At 39.7% G+C, this 20,895-nt stretch overlaps 1 pseudogene; it reads left to right on the top strand.

The window, feature by feature from the left end:
* The first annotated feature begins 18,550 nt into the window (after positions 1–18,550).
* LOC150006275 (small nuclear ribonucleoprotein G pseudogene) lies at positions 18,551–18,855 on the top strand (annotated as a pseudogene).
* The last annotated feature ends 2,040 nt before the right edge of the window (positions 18,856–20,895 follow it).

Here is a 20,895-nt window from a genome sequence, read left to right as displayed (position 1 = left end):
TCTATGGATGTTTTTATCTTTAAAATATCAAAATGTTTTTAACAGAATGATCATCTGATCTGTTTTTTTGTACTTATTTATTTATTTACTTATTTACTTATTTTAATCCTCACCCAAGGATATGGTTTTTGTTGATTTTAGAGAGAAAGGAAGGGAGAGAGAATAAAAGCATTGATGTGAGAGAGAAACTTTGATCACTTGCCTCCTATACACACCCCTACCAAGGATTAAACCCATAACCTAGATATGTTCCCTGATCAGAAACTGAACTTGCAACCTCTTGATATATATGACGATGCTCCAATTAACTGAGCCACCCAACCAGGATCCAAGTTATTTTTTTTAATATGTCTTTAAAAGTTATAAGAAGATTTGCAAGGGGCAAGAGATGAGATTGAAAGACCAAAAATGAGTCTCTATTATAGTGTAAGTGAAAGGCTATTGTGAGTTAAATAAGTGCAGAAATCGTAGAAGTGGGATGAACAGACACCGGCACACCCAAGAAATGGTGGGCCATTTGCTTGAGAATGCGAACATCTTGCTGGGCTGATGGGAGTCATATGGCACATGGGTATCTTCTGGGCCTTGCACTTTAGCAATAGTCAGACATGCCAAGAAGTCCTAGGATTCAAGGGGGGCTGAAAAGGGAGGCCCCAACATGATGTAAGAAGAGATGCATAAAGGATGGAGGCAATAGCAGCATCCTGGTGCTCACATTTAGGAAGAAATTCTAAATTATAGTGAGTTTAGAACACAAATATTGACAAACCAAAATGAAGACATGTATGTTTGGCTCCATGAACACAGGCAAGAAATAATAACAATCTACATTTTCAGAGCAACCATGTTTGTTTGGTGTTATCAAGCTTAGCCAGTAGAATGTCTTTCCTTTATGTGGACTTTTCAGAATGCTGCTGTGGATGAGAATTTTAAATGTTAAGGTATACGCAACCTTTTTTGATCTAAGACTTTGGTTTAGAAAAGTAAAAATGTTATGGTTGCTTTTACACATCAAAATGTCTCAACACATGAGACATAGCTGAGTATCAAAGGATCTGAGGAAAGAAGGTGAACATAATTCCAAATAAAAGGGATCGGTGAAGGTGCTCACCTCATAGGACTCTGTATAGTTGTCTGCCAATTTTACCTGGAAGATTATCTACCAGTTTAGCTGCCTCTGACGAATATTTTGAGAAAAGAAACCAGCCCTCTAGACGATTTCAGAAACTCATGGGTAAGAGGTTCATTAGGGCTTCAGTATATTTCTGGTATGTTTTAAATAACCCAGGATTTTATGTGCTGTGTTCACAGCGTTTTTCAAGAACACAGAAGATTTACTTCTGCCTTAAAAGGTAATTTGTCTGAAGACCTGCTTACTGGAGAAAGAGTTCGTGTAAATAGCATGAATGGAATAAGATTGGAGGGCTTTATCCAAGGCAGGCAGCCCATTATCTGACATAGAAGCTATTCCATTCACCGCAGTAGGTGTAACAACAGAAAAAGGAGCCCAATGTGAAATTATGGTAATAAGGGGAAAAAAATCACAATTTCTGACAAAACAGCTCCCTGAAAAGTGAGGCTTAATAAGCCTTTTTGTGGAAATTCTGAATGATTCTACTAGACTGCCTCTCTTAAATATTATGATATGACTACTTAAAAAAATACTCTGGCAATTTTCATTAAAGGTCTTAAAGAGATTCAAAGCCACAAGTATGCATACATGGGCAGATTCTGATTAAAAAGAATGCTTAATTGTGATGTTGCTTTTTTTTTTTTACCTCACTTCTTGGCTACAAGGACTTCAGTAATTTTGCAAGAACCTTTGTCGAACTGTTCTAGGGACAGATTGACTTGTGAAGAACAATTAACAACTGTGAAAGGCTGTAAACCACAGACATTTCTCTCTGCATGTTGCAAACCCCAGGCATAAAGTAATAGAAAAAATACAATAGAAAATAAACGATTTAAAATTTTTTAAGTAAAAAGACATGATATACTTTAAAAAAAGAAACGATATTTTGAAAACTGAAAGGAAAAGACAGCCCCTTTGCCTTCACGTGCAAAGCACCATTGTGGACTAGGAACTTTTACCCAGGAGCTAGATTCTCTTGCAGTGGGATGACTCTGGCAGGATGTTGAACTTCTCAGAGCCAGCCACACTTTCCATTTCTACAAAGTGAAGGAGTTGGAATGAATGACCACTAACCTGATTCTTTCCTGTTCTAATGTGGAGCCTCTCAGACACAGTAATGGACTGAAAGCTTCATATTGAATAGGCAAGGACAATAAAAAGTGCCATTTAGGAAGGTCACTGAGGACACCGGCAGATTGGAGGCTTTGTCTGCGTCTCCCTGGATGGGAGGATCACCTGCTGAGGCTTCACGTTGCAACGCTGAGCTTCCACCTGCAGATGTAACCTTTCACACACTTAGAGCCCCAGCCAGCGTTAATGGAACCTGTGTGCACACATCAATGCTGGAGCGGCGGCTGTGCTTCAGAAATCCCCAGCATGGAGCCAAAAGGAAAATCATGGTTTTAATTTAAAACTTACCTTTTGAGCAGACTAAATTTGAGGTTAGAAGGAATAAAATGTCCCAATTTTAACTCCTTCCTGAAAATAAATTTTACCTCATGGGTAAAAATAGAAGTAGAAATCATGGTTTTACCGATTAACTCTCTCAAAAGAATGATCTCAAAGAACAAAAGAATTTCTCATGGTCTCCCAGTGTTTCTGTTTTCACTGTACTGCTTGTCTCATGGCATAATAATAATCAGGGATGCAATGCAACAGAAGAGAATGCAGAATCATTTTAAATCATTTGTTTGTATTCACTAAGTAGCATTTACAGAATTAATAGCATCCTGGAACAGAGCTTTGCAAATCTCAGTCAAGAAATCATTTCAATTGCCTTTTCAGTTCTTGATAAAAATTAATTTGGTGATCAGCCAGATACCATCAGCATGCGAGTTGCTCAGTATATAGAATATAATATGAGAAGCCAAGGCAGAAATTAATAGCTTTTCAGAGTTTTCCGGTGTAGGATGCAATTTTTAAACAGATAGTGGGAAATAAAGAATATATATCATGTAGAATAAGGTTATGCTAAAAGAAGTTACTAGTTTATCTGAATATCTAAAAGAGGCTATTTTCTATCTACTGCCTTTTAAATGCACTGAATTTCTTCCTTTGAATGCAACAGTAATAACACCTACCATTTATTAAGTGCACCTCTGTTTTGAATGCTGTTTTAAATATTTCATTTACTCATTTAACAAGTAGTTATTGAGCACAGACTACTTGCCTGGCACAACATAAGGTATTAGGTATAGAGTGGTAAAATCTTCCTTCCGCTACACCCTCATGGACTGTACACCCTAGAAGGGAAAGCAGAGATTGAATAAACACACTCATCCATGCACAGTTACAAACTGTGAACAGCATGATTTTAAAAATAAGTTAAGATGCTCTGGGAGAATATAACTGGAAGGGAGAGGGGGAAATCCTCTAAAAAAAAGTCATTTGAGCTGACACCACATAGCAGCTGGGGCAGGAAGAACATGGCAGATGGACAGAGAGCTGAGGACAAAGGCTTTGGGGGTGAATACTATCCTTATCCCCCCGTAACAAATAGGCAAACTGATGCTTGGAGACATTAACTTTGCCTAAGGCAATGCAGCTACTAGGTGACAAGCTAGGAATGAAATACAAGTGTGATACCAGAGCTCCAATAATGAGAAAGTCTATGGAAAATTCGTTCTTAGTTATTACACTGGTGAGTTCATCACATCTCATGCTTCAAATTGAATGTCTGTCCTCTGCAGGTATCAGGGGGAAAAAAACTCCCCACATTATGTACAGCATCTTACCATGCCTGGGCAAATGATTATTGTCATTATTGTTATCTGGCTCCCTCAGAAATGCCAGGCTTTGGAGCACTGACAGTGACAGGGGCTATGAGATTCACTGAACCAGAAGAATCAGGTCATAAATCCTGATGCCATTTTGAGAACAGCAAAAAGCAAACAACCCATGACACTATAGAGCAAAAAGATGAACAAATATCACCTTCCCCCTGAATATCAGAATAAAATGCATTAGACAAATAAAAGGATGACCATCCAATATAAAGGACATCAAACCATTAATGGAATACATGTGAATAAAACATACCCCATTCTCCTGACTGGATAAACCAGGTTACACAGCAGTTGTCTATGGAGCCATCAGAGACATCTGACCAGGTTTCACTCCTAATCAGTGTCCATTTCTATGTTCTTAACTAGCACCTAAAAAGTTAATAATATGTTAATACAGGGGTCTCTTGAAAGTCATACAACCAAGTTTAGAGCTGAGAATGGAACTTGGGAATGCTGATAAGACTGGATTTATGCTAGGTGTTAAGGCAGTGGTTCTCAACCTTCCTAATGCTTCAACCCTTTAATACAGTTCCTCATGTTGTGGTGACCCCCAACCATAACTAAAGCATAGTGATTAATCACAAAAACAATATGTAATTATATATGTGTTTTCCGATGGTCTTAGGCGACCCCTGTAAAACGGTCGTTCAACCCCCAAAGGGGTCATGATCCACAGGTTGAGAACCGCTGTGTTAAGAGATAATTTTCAGAAAAGGTAAAATCCTGATTCTCATAGAGATAAAAAATGAACACATGTTAAAGATTTTACTTAGCCCATCATTCAATGACAAAGCTAGCAAGATGGGAATCTGGTTCAAAGGACAAACAAGAGACACATCTATTGATCAGGAAGATTAAAACAAATGTGCAAATGGAGGCAAAACTGGCATCTTCCATAGTAGAGGAGGGGAGTCGATTGAACAAGACAAAAGTCACATGTCTACATACACAGTATCAAAATAGTACAAAGACAACAGAAGTCCAGAATTAGATAACCCTGAACATGGACTCTCAAAAGTGAACAGTGAAAGCACAGATTTTCTCCCATATGGATGAAATAACCCACATGGCAGAACTGGCCATTTCAGTCAAATTAATGCATAATGGAAAGACAAAGAAAAATTTTAAATAAGAGGCTTAATTCTCGCTGCTGAAAACGAAGAGATTCCCCTGCTCTCTTTTTTCCGAGGGCATTGACTTTAGAAAACATAAAATTGTATGTACTTTCTCCTCTCTTTGAAATTTTTTGAAAACTAGATGGGTCTTTTGTCAGCTGTATAACCCAGAAATGTCTTTTTCAAAGACCTGGAAGCTGCTTTTTGAAATGCAAACATCAAGGGAGATAGGCTAGAAGCTAACTTTGGTAGGAGCCTTGTTCCAAGTTTACAAAACTACTTCTGTCATAATGAGATGAGAAGTTTGTTTTTCCTCTAGATAAAGTCAATTAGCTAACACAGATGACCACTGCAATTACAAGATTAAGTGAGGATGAACTATTTGTGATTAAGGGCTCTGTCAAGTTCTCTTACTTGAGAACAAGTTATTGTTTATCTTGATATCATGTATGTAATGAAATTTATCTGCTTGGCTATATAAAGAGACAAGGTTCCTTCTTTTTTCTTTTTTTTTCCTTTTCTGTTTTTGCCGTCTCTTAGCAGATTGCCTGTGATGGCAAGCATCACATTCTGCCTTAATACTCACTCAAAAATAAAACTGTTTCTTTCTCTGTTCTTTTTGTGGAGATGTTTTCTGGATTGGGAAAAAAAATTTTTTTTTTTTTTTTTTTTTTGGTTTTTCAATTACAGTTGTCCCATTTTTCCCCCATTGCTCTCCCCTACCCAGCCCACTCCTTCTCCCACAATCATATCCCTCCCTGTTGTCCATAAGTCATTTATACACATTCCTTGACTAAACCCTTCCCTTACTTATCCCCCTTCTTTCCCTCCCCCCTCCCCCCTATTGACTGCTATTCTGCTCCTTGTCCTATTTAGTTTATTTGTTTATGTTGTTCTTTAGTTTTCTTTATTAGGTGATATTCTATGGTGTTTTTCTTTTTTTGCCTGGCTTATTTCACTAAGCATAATTCTCTCTAGTTCCATCCATGTTGTCGCAAATGGCAGGAGTTCCTTCTTTCTCTCTGCTGCATAGTATTCCATTGTGTAAATGTACCACAGTTTTTTGATCCACTCATCTACAGATGGGCACTTAGGCTGTTTCCAGCACTTAGCTATTGTAAACAGTGCTGCTATGAACATAGGGCTGCCTAAGTTCTTTTGAATTAGGATTTTAGAATTTTTCGGGTATAATCCTAGCAGTGAAATCGCTGGTTCACAAGGCAGTTCTATTTTTAGTTTTTTGAGGAAATTCCATACTGTTTTCCATAGTGGCTGCACTAGTCTGCATTCCCACCAACAGTGCAGTAGGGTTCCCGTTTCTCCACATCCTCGCCAGCATTTGTTGTTTGTTGATTTGTTGATGATGGCCGTTCTGACTGGTGTAAAATGGTATCTCATTGTGGTTTTTATTTGCATCTCTCTGACGGCTAATGATGTTGAGCATTTTTTCATGTGTCTATGGACCTTCTGTGTGTCCTCTTCGGAGAAGTGTTTGTTCAGGTCCTTTGCCCATTTCTTAATTGGGTTGTTTGTTTTCTTGATGTTGAGTCGTATAAGCTCTCTATATATTTTGGAGATCAGTCCCCTGTCTGTGATATCATTGGCAAATATGTATTCACATATGGTTGGTTTCCCTTTCATCTTGCTGATGTTTTGTTTTTTACTTGCTGAGCAGAAACTCTTTAGTTTGATGTAGTCCCATTTGTTTATTTTTTTATTTCTCTTGCCTTAGAAGATGTATCAGTGAAAATATTGTTACGCGGGATATCTGAAATTTTCCTGCCTATGTTTTCCTCTAGGACTTTTATGGTGTCATGGCTTACATTTAAGTCTTTGATCCATCTTTAGTTTATTCTTGTGCGTGGTGTAAGTTGGTGGTCTAATTTCATTTTTTTGCACGTCGCTGTCCAGTACTCCCAGCATCATTTGTTAAAGAGGCTCTTCTCAGTCCATTTTATGTTCCTTCCCCCTTTATCAAATATTACTTGACCATAGAGGCCTGGGTTTATTTCTGGGTTCTCTATTCTGTTGCACTGATCTATATGTCTGTTCTTATGCCAGTATCAAACTGTTTTGATCACAGTGGCTTTGTAGTGTTGTTTGACGTCTGGTATTGTGATTCCTCCTAGCCCTGGCTGGTTTAGCTCAGTGGATTGAGCGTCGGCCTGCGAGCTAAGTGTCGCTGGTTCGATCTTCCAGTCAGGGTACATCAGAGAAGGAAAACTCTGACTCCAAAAAACCTCCGCTGCCTTGCGGCATACCTCTTCAGGGGAAAGGCTAAGGGAGTAAACCCCGACAGAAAATCCGGAGCCGGAGTCCCTAAGGCGGTTTGACGTTGTAGTCAACACCGGCAACTCCTGCGGCGCACCTGAAGCCAAGCTGTATGGACTCCGTCTTTCCCTTGGACCCTTCAGCTGCGAAGAGAGGGGGGGTCTGCTTCATGGGCAACAGCAGACCCTCCATATTACCCTGCCCAGGCTCTGTAGCTTCAGCGTCATCGCAAGATGTCGATTCAACACGGGAGGAGACAGATACCATGTCACTCCCGAGTCGGACTGCACAGCCATTCTCGGCGGTGCAGATAGACTCTGAAGAAGCTACACCATCGTCTCTTGAGACGGACGGCTGCCGACGACGATTGTGATTCCTCCTGCTGTGTTCCTCTGTCTCAAGATTGCTTTTAGTATTCAGAGTTTTTGGGGTTCCATATGAATTATTGGAGTATTTGTTCTAGGTCTATGAAATATGTCATTGGTATTTTAATAGGGATTGCATTGAATCTATAAATTGCTTTGAGTAGTATGGCCATTTTGATGATGTTGATTCTTCCCATGCAAGAACATGGTATTTGCTTCCATTTATTTGTATCTTCCTTAATTTCTTTCTTCAATGTTGCATAATTTTCAATGTACAGGTCTTTTATCTCTTTGGTTAAGTTTATTCCTAGCTACTTTATTTTTCTTGTTGCTATAGTAAATGGTATTTTCTTTTTTTGTCTCTGTCTCTGCTATTTTATTGTTGGTGTACAGAAATGCCTTAGATTTCTGTATATTTATTTTGTACCCTGCTCTTTGGCCAAATTCACTTATTATATCGAGTAGTCTTTTAGTGGAGTTTATAGGGTTTTCTAGGTATACTATCATGTCATCTGCATATAATGATAGTTTTATTTCTTCTTTCCCAATTTGGATGCCTTTTATTTCTTTTTCTTGTCTAATTGCTGTGGCTAGAACTTCCAAGACTATATTGAATAGGAGTGGAGAGAGTGGACATCTTTGTCTTGTTCCTGACCTCAGGGGGAATGCTCTCAGTCTTTGCCCATTGAGTATGACGTTGGCTTCAGTTTTCTCGTATATGGCCTTTATTATGTTGAGGGATGCTCCCTCTATTCCCATTTTGCTGAGTGTTTTCATCATAAATGGGTGTTGCACTTTATCAAATGCTTTTTGTGCATCTATTGATATGATCGTGTGGTTTTTATCTTTTATTTTGTTGATGTGGTGTATTATATTTATTGATTTGCGAATATTAAACCATCCTTGCATCCCTAGGATGAATCCCACTTGATCGTGGTGGATGATCTTTCTAATGTGTTGCTGGATCCGGTTTGCCAATATTTTGTTGAGGATTTTAGCATCTATGTTCATCAGTGATATTGGCCTGTAATTTTCTTTCTTTGTTGTCTCTTGACCTGGTTTTGGAGTTAGGGTAATACTGGCTTCACAGAACGAGTTTGGGAGTCTTCCCTCTTCTTGGATCTTTTGGAATAGTTTGAGGAGGACAGGAGTTAGTTCTTTCCTAAGTGTTTTCTTCAATTCACCTGTGAAGCCATCCAGTCCAGGGCTTTTGTGTGCCAGAAGTTTTCTGATTACTGCTTCAATTTCACTAGTTGTTATTGGTCTATTCAGGCTTTCTGCTTCTTCTTGATTCACTTTTGGAAGACTATATGTTTCCAGAAATTTGTCCATTTCCTCTAGGTTGTCAAATTTCTTGCCATACAGTTGTTCGTAATAATTTCTTACAATCCTTTGTATTTCTGTGGTAGGAGTTGTGATTTCTCCTCTTTTGTTTCTGATTTTATTTATTTGGGTCCTCTCTTTTTTTTTTCTTGATGAGCCTGGTTAAAGCCTTGTCGATTTTGTTGATCTTTTCAAAGAACCAGCTCCTACTTCTGTTGATCTTTTGAATTGTTTGTTTGGTCTCTATGTCATTTAATTCTGCTCTGATCTTGATGATTTCCTTCCTTCTTCTTGCTCTAAGCTTTGTTTGTTGTTGTTCTAGTCTTGTAGCTCTAGGGTTAAATTTTTTATTTGAGATTCTTCTATCCTTTTCAGATATGCCTGTATTGCTATGAACTTCCCTCTTAGGACTGCTTTTGCTGTGTCCCATAGGTTTTGGGTTGTTGTGTGTTCATTATCATTAGTTTCTAGAAATTTCTTGATTTCTTCTTTGATGTCATTGTTAACCCATTTATTATTTAATAGCATGTTATTCATTCTCCATGAGTTTGGATGTCTTTGATTTTTTTCTCTGAGGTTGATTTTTAGTTTCAAGGCATTGTGGTCTGAAAAGATGCGTGAAATGATTTCAATTTTCTTAAATTTGTTGAGGCTTATGTTGTGTCCTATCATGTGGTCTATCTTTTAAAATGTCCCATGTGCATTGAAAAGAATGTATACTTTGCTTCTTTGGGGTGAAAAGTTTGATATATATCAGTTAAGTCCATGTGGTTTAGTGTGTTGTTCAATGTCTGTATACCCTTGGTGTTTCTTCGCTTGGAAGATCTGTCTATTGTTTATCATGGAGCGTTAAAGTCCCCTACTATGAGTGTGTTACTATTAATATCCTTCTTGTGGTCTTCCAGTATTTTCTTTATGTATTTGGGTGCTCCTATGTTGGGTGCACATATGTTTATCAGTGTTATATCTTCTTGATGGATTGTTCCCTTAAGTATTATGAAATGTCCTTCTTTGTCTCTTTTTATTGCCCTTGCTTTGAAACCTGTTTTGTCTGATATGAGGACTGCTACCCTAGCTTTTTTTTCATGTCCGTTTGCTTGGAATACTTTTTTATATCCCTTTACTTTCAGTCTATGTAAATCTTTTGTTTTGAGGTGTGTTTCTTGTAGACAGCAAATATGTGGGTCCTGTTTTCTTATCCATTCCATTACCCTATGCCTTTTAATTGGGGCATTTAATCCATTTACATTTAAGGTTATTATTGACGTGTATTTTTTCATTTCCCTTTGTGCCTGTGTTCCTCTCCTCTTTTTTTCTTCTTTTTCTTAAAACATTCCCTTTAGCATCTCTTGCAATGCTGGTTTTGTGGAGATGTATTCTTTTAGTCTTCCTTTGTCTGAGAAACTCCTTATTTCACCTTCTATTTTGAATGAGAGCCTTGCTGGGTAGAGTATTCTTGGTTGTAGGCCTTTGTTTTTCATTGCTTGAAATATTTTTGACCATTCCCTTCTGGCTTCTAGTGTTTCTGTTGAGAAATCGGTCGATAGCCTTATTGTAGCTCCTTTGTAAGTTATTTGCTGTTTTTCTCTTGCTGCTTTTAGGATTCTCTCTTTGTATTGGAATGTTGCCATTTTAATTATGATGTGCCTTGGAGTGGATTTTTGGGGGGTTCCTCTTCATTGGGACTCTCTGTGCTTCTTGGACTTGCATAACTTTTTCTCTAATCAGGTTGGGAAAATTTTCTGTCAATATTTCTCTTATCAGCTTTTCTAGTCCTCATTCCTCTTCTTCTCCCTCTTTAATTCTGATGACTCGGATGTTGTTTTTCCTCATGCTATCCTGTAATTCCCTTACATCTTCTTGGTACTGTTTCAATCTTTTTTCATTTTGTTGCATTGTCTGGAAATTTTTTCCTACATTGTCCTCTAACTCGCTGATCCGATCCTCTGTTTCATTTAGTCTGTTTTTGATTGATTCTACTATGTTTTTCAGTTCAGAGATTGTATTCTTCATTTCTTCTTGGTTCTTGTTAATAGTTTCTATGTCCTTTTTTATGCTGCTGTAGTTCTCTGCAAGTTCCCTGTCATTTTCTTGGAGCTGCTGGTAACTTCCTTGGAGGTTGTCATAGTTGTTTTTGAGGTTTTCGAGCATATTGAGCTTCTTCACCACCATTGTTTTGAATTCCATGTCTGACATTTGGGCTATGTCTATTCCATCTACCTCTCTTCCTGGGGATTCCTCTTTTCTTTTCATTGAGAGGTTGTTTCTGCATCTTCCCATGTTGGATTCTTCTTGTTTGTTTTTGATTTTTGGGTTTGTCTGCTTTGACTTCCCACCTTTATGATATGAGATTCTTTATAGGAGATCTGGGGGTTTCAGTGGTGCAGTCTCTTTGATCTCCTGAGCCTGATGTCCTTGGTGTATCCTTTATGTCATTTGTTTATCCTTTCTGGTTATATTTCAGATAGCATAGGATCTCCCCTCTGGCTGGTTGATTGAGAGTCACTCTATCCACTTTGTCTTGGGTTCTTTTGTGGAGATGGTGTTAAAAACATAAACACACAGCCCAGGCAGGAAACCCACACCCTCAAAAATATCCCCCACCCTCAATCCCGCTATTGTCAGCCAATGAGCTGGTATTAATATAAATGTAGAGAGATTAGAGCTTTTATACTATAGGAAGAATAGATAAGAGTTGTTTTTAAGGAGGAAAAATATGATTTTTGAGAGGGGACGATAGATTAATAATAGTAACAATTAGTATTGAGACTATGCAAGACAGTAGGTAATATTAACATTGTATGTTAATAATAATAAAAGACAAGGAGGGAAGAATGCAGAATATAGTAAGAAAGTGGGATTGTATAGTATTAGATTTATGTAGTAGTTATATTCTATTTATTTAGTGTGAAAAGGAGGCTAAACTAGACAGACAAACAAATAAACAAAAATTAAAGAGGAAGGATGAGAAGAAGAGATGGTATGAAACAAATTAAAGATAAAGTTTTTTAAGGAAAAAATTTAAAAAGAAGTAAAAATTAAATTTAAAATTAAAAATAAGAAATTTTAAAAAATTAAAATAAAATAGAATACAAATAAAAAAACTAAAATAGAGATAAAATTTTTAAAAATATATAAAAGGAAAGTTTTTACTCAGTTCAGCCTTTGTGTGTCATCTTCTTTTTCTGGATCCACAGCTGGTCTAATGAGGCAAGCCAGAGGTTCCTGTTCCTTGCAGCAGCGGTGTGCACCCATGGCCAGCGCATTCCTTTGGCGCCTGTTGGAGCTGGCTGAGGTGCTTTTGCGTGCATGCAAGGCGGCCTTCACTAGCCTCACACCTGCCGAGCCACGCTCCGGGAGTTGGTCTCTCGCCCCTTGGGGCGGGGCCGCGGACACTTGTGCTCAGTGGAAGTGAGCGTCTGTGAGTCGCTGCCACCTGCTGTTCCCTCGCCGCAGCTGCCCACCTTTCCCGCACCAACCTGGGCAGGCATGAGCAGAGCCCGAGCAAGTGGTCTGCGCTCTGGCCTTGTGCCCACTGGAGCTGGCCGGGGGTGTCTGCACACGGTCCTCTGCATGTTCAGTGGGTCCTCCCTGTGCCCGTTGGGGCACTGATCTTATGTCTGTTGGGGAGTGTCCAAGGGGCATCTGGATGCACAGCCCTGTGCACCTGGGCCAGTGAATGAGGGCACTTCCCTGTGCGCACTTGCGCAACCCAAGAGGAGGGTTGGGGAGTGGGTGAGCGCGGCTCTGCGCCTGCGCTCCTCAAGAACGGCCTACCACCCCCAAACTTTCCTCCCCTCTCCACCATCCACTAGAGAAAAATATAAAGGAGAATTATGTTCTCACTTGCCCGGCAGCACGCTGTCTCCTGTCCTTCAGCGCCAATGCCACCTGGTCGAGTCCCGTCTCTGCCAGCGGGCAGAGATCCGCTCTCCTCCCGACTCCTCTCCGGGGCAGCCTGTGGTCACTAAAAAGCCTTTGTGTACTTCCAGCCGCAGCTCGGGCAGCCGCCCCAGTCAGGAATCCCGTTTCGTCCCCTTTTCCTCCACTATCCTCACTAAACAGGTTGTTCCCAGATGGATTTTCTCTAATCCAGCGGTGCCTTGGCTCAACTCCTGCCAGTGTCCAGCTGCTCACTGAGATGTTCTGTCTGCAATTATCCCAAACTGCAGACGAGCCTCGGGAGCTGGAAACCGCAGCCTCCCCTCACTCCTCTGCCATCTTCTAGCTCCCCCAGGATTGGAAGAATATTTTTGTTTTTAACTGTATTTCCTCCAAAATAATCCTACCTTGAAACCCAGAAGCACCCAACTAGATAAAAACCCTGTGAACCAAATTGCTTGCTTCTGATAGTCATTGCCTCACTGTTTCCAGGCACAATGTGGACTCCTTTTGCAGTCAACAACAGAGCATTGAACAAACTGCACACATAACATGCATATAGTAGTTCCATCAGTAAGGTGTACAGGCTAATGTATGCAATCAGGAGGCCGGAGGACATAACTTAACCCAGGCAAAGGGGAGACACTGGGAGTAAAGATGGCATCCCTTGACTGTTTTGTTAAAGACAAAACTACAGACCCAAAATGATGACACCAAACCTAGATTTAACACATGATGTAATTGTAGTTTCAACCTGCCCTAGAAATGTAATTTTAGTCAACCAGTCTGAAATTTTCTGGTCAAGGCTCTGTAAGGTAATCTATCACTTGGGCCCTCTCCATCCACCCATTCCATAGTAAGAAGATGCAATCTGCATGACAAAAACCCTTGCCATTCCCTCCCCCAGTCCCCAAATAAAATAATCCTTTCTTTTCTTTGGTTAATGGTTCTTTTGCCTTACCTTTCTTCCTATAAAAATTTGCCATTTTGTACAATCTCTTCTAGTTGCTAGAAGGGATGCTGCCTGATTCATGAATTGCTTAATAAGCCAATTAGATCTTCAAATTTACTTAGCTGAATTTTGTTTTTTAACAGTTGTTACTGTGATCAATCGCCAGCATGGTAAATTGGCTCCCCATGTTGATAAACAAAGCTGAGTTGATTGCTTACCACCATCAAGGTAGAAAACCACCTAGACCTATTTCAGCAGTGTCAGAAATGGAGAAGGTAAGATCAGAATGTATTGAGAAGCAGAAGTTTGATTTAAGGCAGGTATGTCAAGGCGGATTGAAGGGACAACTTTGGAACTTGATTAGGGTTATGCCAATATTACAACACAGCAGTTCAGGACAGGTGGAAACAGTAAGGTGAGGAGTTTGAGGAGAGGGATTTAAAAGAATCTTGTGGCTTAAACCATCTACTGATGTTTTTCATTGAAGAGTTCATGAGTCTTTTGGGAAATTTCAATAATGAGCACTCAAATTATTTGCCTAAATAGAAAAGTTATGCTAATGAAGACAGGGGAATAGTACAATGTCATATTAATGCAAAAAGTAAGGCACAGGTTCAATTCTGGATCTCCAGTCTGAATGTGGGAGTAGATGGTTTTGACTATCAGCAGCTCAGGCCAAAAATTCTTGTGCAGGAAATATTCTCTTTACTTTTCTCTAACTCAGCTAATTTTCTGTTTTGGATCCTGTTAAGTTTTTAATATCCATATTTATTAATATTATCCTGAATATACACATGAGGTTTCTGAAACAGAGCAGATTATCCATGAAAACAATATAGAAAGATTTATTTTCCCACAGGCTCTGATTAACTGGAAAATTAATTTTAGCCTGTTAAAGTCCATCCTGCCACTTTCCCCAGGGCTGCATCTAGGTTTCAGAGGATTTCAAAGTACAAGGCAGGGAAAGGAAGTTATTTCTGGTTCTCTATTCTATCTGTCCTCCAGGAGCCCTTCCATCTGGCCTTTGGTCATCTGTCCCCCATTTACCCCTGAGGTATCCCTTCTTCCACTCACCTGGCATGGTAACCCTATCGCATCTCTCTCTCTCTCTCTCTCTCTCTCTCTCTCTCTCTCTCTCAACCCCCTCCCCCCATGCTGGGATAATGCAGCTTTGGGTAGGGTATGGTCATCTCTCTGAAGCTGTCCAACTGTACCTCTTAATCCAGACTCAACTTGCAGTCCACTCCTTCTAAGAAGTCCTTCTCTCTCCCCAGAGGCCTATCCAGTAAACATGGTACAGGCCTCTCCACATAGGGAAATATCTCTCATTTCTTTCCTTTTGTCTTTACTCCCCCAACCCAGGGAATCTTAGGAAATAAGGGAAATCATTGCTGCCTCAAACTCCTAACATTTCATCTGTGCCTCTCTACTCTTCTATACCAGGCAGGGTTTCTCAGCTGTGGCACTATTAACATTCTGAACAGATAATTCTTTATTGGTAGAGGCTTGCCCTGTGAATTATAGGACATTTAGTAGTATCCTACAAGATACCCATAGTTGGAACAACCAGAAATGTATTGTATAAAATGTTCCCTGCAGGAAAAATAACCCCATGTTAAGAACCACTACCCAAAAAACTTGAATTTTGGTTAGACAAAAGCCAAAAGAAAAGTCCCTAAGTATTTCCTTTCTGCTTGCCTCATTTCTCCCTTGAGATGCTGAACTCAAGATAGCCTTTCTGTGTGGATGGGAGCAAGGCAGAGGGAAAGAAAATCTGGTGAGGGGAGAACATAAATTAATATTTTACAATAGTTCCACTCCATCTCAATGCTACTCAAGGTCATCTGGGGGCTCATTAAAAATGCATAATCTCAGGCCCCACCCCATACCTACTGAATTAGAATCTTGGAAGTTGGAACTCAGCAATCCATGTTTTAACAAGGTCACTTATTAATGATTCTTATGCCATATAGAAATGAATGAAGACCATCCAAATGAGAACAAGCAAAAGCTATTTATTCAGAATTTGTTATAGCAAGGAAGTTAGCCACATGAGTTACATTTGGGAGCAACTCAAAGGCAACCATGGAGTAGGAAAGCTTTACAGTGAAAAAAAAGTGAAGGCTTCAGGCATGCCCTGATTGGAGGTTATTAACATGAAAAGGCTAACTATAAGTGAGATTTCTTAAGTGATTGGTTGGGCAACATAATTCACTTTCTTTGTTGGTCCTGAGTTAGAAATGGGGGCAAAATATGGTGAAGCTGGCAATTATTAAGTTCTGGCTGGTCTGTACTGATTGCTTCATAACTTGTGGTTTGACTTCCCAAGCTTGTTGCTACAGAGATTGTGGGTCAAGTTCTTTTTTCTTAATATAGTCTGGCCATGATCTGTGTGTATATACCATCTCTCAGTGACTAAAGCTTGAGAATCATTATTCTTACAGAAAGGCCTGGCTGAGCCAGGTCCTGCAGATTTGAAGAAGATGCTCCTAGGATACTGACAGTTGAGAAGAGAGGAAAATGACACTGAAACCACCTGCCTTGGAACCACACTGAGGCAGAGGGCCACTAGGGAGGCCCTGAGAACAGGCAGGAGGGAGTCACTCCCCCTGACAGGGAGATCAAGGAATCCTTTCAGGTGGTGTAGCATATGTGTTGAACCTTGAAAGGTCAGTGGGATTTGAAAACTAGGATAAACCTGCTACTTCTGAAGAAATACAAGATTTTTAATGGAGAGAGAGAGTCTGTATGGCTCAAATATAAAGTCCGGTCTCTTTAGGTTGGAGAGAAGGAATTAGTCATATAATTTTCCTAGAAGCCCACCTATTGTTCTTTGCTGTATCTGTCTCTTTGTACCAGAAAAGACATAAAGGCCAGAGCAAGTTACAGATTGGCATGTGCTCAGAAGCCATCAGTCCTTGCCTTCCAGCAGAGAGCATCTCTGTCCCCAGGCAGCTACTACAGACTAAAGACACTCAAATAACAGCATGAGTGTAGCAGGGGGAAAACCTGGGGAAGTGCCAAATCCTAGAATGGAAAAGAAGGTAGGACTGTCATATGAATAGCCCGTGCAGAGTGGAGAAGGGACAAAGAAGAAGGGTCAGAAGGAAGAATGGATCTGACTCAGGGACAAAAAGAAAATGCAAAATGTGGAAGGCTGATGAGGAAAGAAGGGCGAGAGGAAGAGGAGCCTTCCCCAAGAGTCCATCAGAGCCCAGGAGTGAGAAGGAAGCAAAGTGTCCATGGGAAAAGTGAAGGAATAGTGGACTATCTCATACCATAGGGAATATAGAAAAAGTAAAAGAGTGGCAAGTGACCAAGTTTCCAATGCTATGTCCCCTCATGTGTAGGAAGTCCTAAAGCTCAGAGCCTATTCATGGCCATCCCCATGCACAGCACAGAAGTGGGGATCCCATTGGTAAGAGCTACCCAGTGCATCTCAGAGCAGATGAAAAGGGAGAGAACTAGCAGAGGCAGTAACATGGGGATCAGGGCTTCCTTTCCAGGGAATAAAGAGAATATAGCAGCCTATCTACCCATCTTCCCTTCAGAACCAATAGTTCCTCTGCCTTCCCTGCTTTTATTTCTGGTGTTCAAGTTTTACCTTTACAATCTAAGGAAAGCAAGGGGGGACACAACTATTCTTTTAAGCTCTCTTGTTCTCTAAGAGGTATACTAAAAGACAGATCCTCTTAGATTTTAATCAAAGTCCAAATATGGATTCTCCCTCAAATTCACAAAACATCTTCCCTAATTCCTTTCTTAGAGGAAAACATTGTTTCCAATTAATTTTCTCAATGACTATCTTGAAGCAGAGAGCCATGGCATTTTGGTCAAGCAGGCACAGTTGTCACTGACTCAAGAACCAGCCCTCAGCTAAAGGGTCAACTAAATTTGTCTTTCCATGAGGAAAAACCAAGAAAGTAAATTAGTATTTGATAGCAGCTGTATGTGTCAAACACTGGGATAAGCACCTTTATATATATTCATACTTAATTTCAATAAGAACTCTGGGAAGCCAGCACCGTGATTTATGATTGACAGCTTAAAAAAAAAAAAAAAAAAAAAAAAAAAACAGGTTAAACTAGATGGTTAACAAACTGAGCCACCCCAACAGAAAGTGGTGGGGTGAGGCATGAACTCTGCTCTGCTGAATCTCAACTTCTGCTCCCTTTGCCTTTATGATGACATCTCTGCCAATCTAGGTGCTCAGCTTTCACAGTGTCTGCTTCAACTCCCATAGAACCTAGCTCATTGAAAAGAATTGGTTGCCAATCATTTAAAACTGAGTATATTTTCCCAAATGTGTTCTAGAGAACACTGGTACTATGAACTATGGATTCCATGGGCAAGTAAATTTGGAAAACACTTAGCTAAACAAATTTAAATAGGTTTTCACTGTAGGATTTCTAAGAGCCTCAGTTATACACATTGTGAAATAAAAAGGCTGATATAGCAATAAGATGGAGTGGGGTATTGTGAAGATGCATTATGATTCTCCAAAAAGGGATGTTGTGAAACAAAATAATGCAGTGGTTAAGCTTCCAGTCTCTGGGATCAGACTGATTAGGTTCAAACACCAGATCTGTCACTAGGGTCTTGGGCAAGTTACTTAGCTTCCTTTTGCCTTATAAAATAAATATAATAATAGAACTTACCATTTTCATAGGTATGTCATAAAGATTAAATGAAAGGATATATAAAAAAATACCTTTTTAAAAGCGCCGGGCCTACCGCGGGAAGGTAAGAGGGTAAGAAGTCCGTTTGGAGGTATCTTGGAGCTCGCTGAGTAGACACCATGAGCAAAGCTCACCCTCCCGAGTTAAAAACACTTATGGACAAGAAGCTGTCATTGAAATTAAATGGTGGCAGGCATGTCCAAGGAATATTGCGGGGATTTGATCCCTTTATGAATCTTGTGATAGATGAATGTGTGGAGATGGCAACTAGTGGACAACAGAACAATATTGGAATGCTGGTAATACGAGGCAATAGTATCATCATGTTAGAAGCACTGGAACAAGTATAAAGAATGGCTGTGTTCACCAGAGAAATCAACTGCTCCATGTCCCCTCTTTACATCTCCTGTTTTAATTATAAAAATCAAGTCCTGTACATTTTCACATTAAATTTTTGTTAAATAAACTTTTGTATTGGTCAAAAAAAAAAAATACCTTTAGAATAGAGCCTGTGTAACTGCTATGAAAATGTGCCTCTCAGACCTCCTGCTTCAGGGAGCAAAACTGAACGACTGACAGCCCCAGCTGCCAGCCCTCTGGATCCATCACTATTCTTGTGCTGAGAACACACATTTTCTCTGGCAGTTCGTAGTGTAGTACCAATGCAAGCCTATTCCCATGGGACATGGGACTCTTCTAACAGGTGACTCTAGCTCTAGAGCTCCCACCCTCTCTGAAACTTTCTTAGCACTGCTTTAAAATCTGAGATTCTGCCAGCCCAATTCTCCTTTCTCCCTCTCCTCTTCCGCCTGTGCCTGCTTCGTCCCCTTTATTTTTCAGGTATTTCTGCGATAAATTTCTTGTGTGTCTAATTCCATTTTGACATCTGCTTCCTTGAAGACTTGAATTGACAAGCCTGGCAGAGCCCACTAATTTAGTTACCCAGGGAATCACTTACTCAGAAAGAATCTCATGACACATTCCATGCAACACACTTTGAGAAATGAGTGAATATATCTGTATGTTAAGCTTGCTTGTAATAAATGAATTTTAGACATCTCTTACTGAGGAGGGAAGATAGAGGAGCTAAAAGCAGAAGAGTCCTAAAAAATTAAATTGCCTATTACCAACTACCCAACTAAGCACATATGACTGGCTCTACCTGGCATAGCGAATAGACTCTGCTGGCATTTGGAGACATAAAATAACTTGCGAAACTCTAAGTTCTCTTCCTGCCTTAGGACTATAAATTTGAATTTTCTCTATGAAAACCCAGTTTGCCCTTGTGAAGCTTAGAATAAAATTTGGGGTACAGGGGGGAGACAAAGATTGTATAACAGTAGTTCTCAGTCATTCGTGGGCTCATTCACTCATTTAACGAACAGGTATTGAGCTCTCATTCTGTATTGCTTGGTTTCATTCTTAAGTGCTGAGAGGGGAAGTGATGCAAGAATCAGATGCAGAAACAACTTCAACAAATGTCATAAAGGCTGTAAGAGAGCAGTAAGCACTACAAAAACGTAGAGGAGAAAGAACTTGACTTTGCCTAACACTAATAGGTTTTTTAGGGTGACAAAAAGGGAGAGAGCACCTGGGCAGAGAGAACACTGTATAAAAAAGATTTCAAGTGTGAAAGAAAGAGCACAGATTGCTCAGAAAGCTGATGCTTATTGTAACGTATAGAATTAGAGTTCGTGACAGAAGGGGACCATAAAGACACGTCAGATTTCAATGGACTTCCTACAGCATGCTAAGGGTTGTGCACTCACTTAGAGGTCTCAATGAACTAGCTGGACATAGTGAAATAATTAATAAGGATTCTGGAGATAATATCAATAAGGATGTGCATGTACTGCCATTCAGGGAATCCATTGGAAAAACAATGTAAAAAATTGTTGGCATCCACTAAATTTGTACATATATATGCTCCATAATACAACTATAATGCATGCACCTGTCTATCAAAATAAGAGTAAAGATTATTCATACCAAAAAAATAAAAAATAAAAAGCTTGTGTACTTCCTGTGTAAAAAAGACAGAGAACCATGCAGTCCTACTTAGAACTGAGCCCCAAACACTCAGTGTAAGAGCACTAAAAATCTCTCCTGGGTGGACCCAAACCAGTTGTTGTAAAGCCCTTAGCAATTCATGACATGTTTGTAACAAAGCAGGAATGGAGTGCATGAGAATTTACATAGGAATACATTACATTAGTCCTTTGTTGCCAGAGAAAGTAAGCCCATTCTGTTGAAAATCATCTATGTAGAATTTATTTGAAGCATTTAGAAATAATAGAATGTCCCATGTTTTTTACCATAACAATAAAATAAATACTAAGAAAATATGACTTCTGAGGTAGTTGAGATTTCAGAAAGGCCTCTGAGTTTTT

This window comes from Furipterus horrens, unplaced genomic scaffold, assembly GCF_987537825.1.
Source record: "Furipterus horrens unplaced genomic scaffold, mFurHor1.1.pri manual_scaffold_6, whole genome shotgun sequence".
Classification (NCBI taxonomy): domain Eukaryota; kingdom Metazoa; phylum Chordata; class Mammalia; order Chiroptera; family Furipteridae; genus Furipterus; species Furipterus horrens.
The sequence above is the reverse complement of the archived record's forward strand: the minus strand, read 5'-3'. Positions and strand labels throughout refer to the sequence as shown.